The sequence below is a fragment of the Tupaia chinensis genome, unplaced genomic scaffold, assembly GCF_000334495.1.
Source record: "Tupaia chinensis unplaced genomic scaffold, TupChi_1.0 Scaffold000276_1, whole genome shotgun sequence".
In the NCBI taxonomy this organism is placed as follows: domain Eukaryota; kingdom Metazoa; phylum Chordata; class Mammalia; order Scandentia; family Tupaiidae; genus Tupaia; species Tupaia belangeri.
Genome location: NW_006159758.1, coordinates 615,661 through 617,939, shown reverse-complemented (window position 1 = coordinate 617,939; position 2,279 = coordinate 615,661).

Below are 2,279 nucleotides of genomic sequence, written 5' to 3'. Positions count from 1 at the left end.
GGGCGGCGCGGCGCCGGGCAGGGCAGGGGACCCAGCAGCCGCGTTCTCCCGCCCAGCCGCGGCCCCTCAAGCTGCGCGCACTCAACTCCAGCGGCTAGGCGAGCGTCCCAGCGCCGCAGGCCTGGCACAAAACTGCTTCACCACTGAGCATGCCCAGTTGACAGTGGGCCAGAACTCCTTCCATCGTCCTGGGCTCTACCCTCTTTGTTGGACCAGAGGCCGGCCGAGGTAGCTGGGAGGACGTGGGAGAGGTGGGATCCCAGTACTGCTACAGAGGCGCCTGGCATATCCGCCCAGAAGCCATCACGCTTGCGTGGATGGTGGTGGGATCTGGGCAGAATGGAGCTGGGAGTGTGCATATGACAACAACCGAAATCATACTCTACTTGATCAAGAGTTCCCTAGGAGCCCAGTGAAGAAATGCAGTCGCAAAAGAGCTAGATTTAGAGCTTTCTTTTGGCCTCCTCATGCCACCTTAGTTGAGACAAGGGTAATTTTTCAGGAGAAATCCCCCAGGGTTGTAGATGCGATGGACCCTCATTGTGTGAAGCCAAGTGCGACTCTTAATCTTTAAGGGTGTTGGGGGTTAGCCCTACATGCCCCCTGCACAGTAGGAAGGGCTGGAGGACAGAGTAGGGCCAGGCTGGGTGAGGAAAAGAAGCTGGGCGAGAACAGGGTGCGCCTTTGCCTTCACAGTTCCACCGGAAGAGGCAGGGGTCACTCAGGCCTTTGGGACCCTCCTTCCCCTCAGTGTCCGGAAACTGAGCAATCCAGAAAGGCTGCTTCTGGGCTCCAGGAATTAATGCATCATCTGTCTCCCCAAGGTAGGGGACTTGACTATATTTGGAAGAGGTGTGAGTCAAGACTCTCAGCTCACTTGCTTTCTCACCTTAAATCATTTAACCTCTTGACCTTTAGTTTCTTGCTTGCGAAATGAGGATAGCAAGTCTTAAATTATATGGTTTATTTAGGGTGAGAACGATAAAAAATAATTAGAGTATATTGCTGAATCCAAATCCAAATTGACATAATTTCTCAATTTCTCATTAATGAGATCTGGAAGAGAAAATTTCCTGTCTCTTTCATTCCTTCCAGCTCCTGAAAGCCGGGATATTGGAAGTGATATCTTTCTGTAGGGAACTAGAAATTGCTTGGAAAGGTAGGAAATACAGGAAAATATAGATTTGATAAGTTAAACTATCATTGATTGGGATACCCTTTTTTTTTGGTCTGGTTAAAGATTTATGTAGTTCATCTCTTTTGGTATTTTGGCCTAAAATAGCATTTTACAAAATGCAGATTTGTGGGTCATCAAAACAATTTCAATACCAGTATTGTTTTTTAAATAAATAGAATGGAATAGAATACCTACATATTTAATTATCATGTTTACTAAAGATATTATCTCACAAATATTTTGTGTCAGATACACATACACATGTACACACACACACATACACACATGCACAAACACTGCAATGTAAAAGATGGGACATGATCAAAAATGTTTGGAAAAAAGATCTAATCACATTGTATAAAAATATTATCTACCTCGGGACCTGCAGTTAGCGTAATGGCTATGTCGCTGGACTCCCATGTAGCCGACCGCAGTTCGAGTCCTGGACCTGGTGGCTTAAATTCACACTGGGTGCGTGTGTGTGCATGCCCAAGATCCTGAGAGGAGAATGGAGGAGAAGGGATTGCGGCGTGGCCATCCCCCCTGGGTGTGTGTGTGTGTGTGTGTGTGATTTCTTGCTTTCTGTTCACTAAGGAGAGGCTTGGGTTTGTATTCAATTGCTTATTCATTCAATAAACATTAATTATGCATTGGTTTTTCTTTTTATGCCATACCTTAGTCTAAAATCTTGGTGATAATGTAGTAGACAAGAGAGATAAGGTTTCTTATTCCTTGGAATTTACAGTCTAATGGAAGAGAAAGACCATAAAAAAGTAAATATTTATCTATATCAGTAAGAGGGGCAGAGACAGATGGGATAGGGGTAGCAACTAGTTGATATATATATATATATAATGCCAGCTTTTAGAAGTGGTTATAAAAATTCATAAATTTTATACTGTTGGGGCCAGCAGGTGGTGTGATGATTAAGACACTAGACTTCCACATGGTCAACTGCTGTTCAAATCCTAAACCTGGCAGCTTGCTTTCTCTCTCTCTCTCTCTCTCTCTCTCTCTGGTTAAATTTAAAAACTAATAATAATCATAACTAAAATTAAATAGAACAATTCTAAAAAAAGTCATACTTTTATAGTTTGGGTAA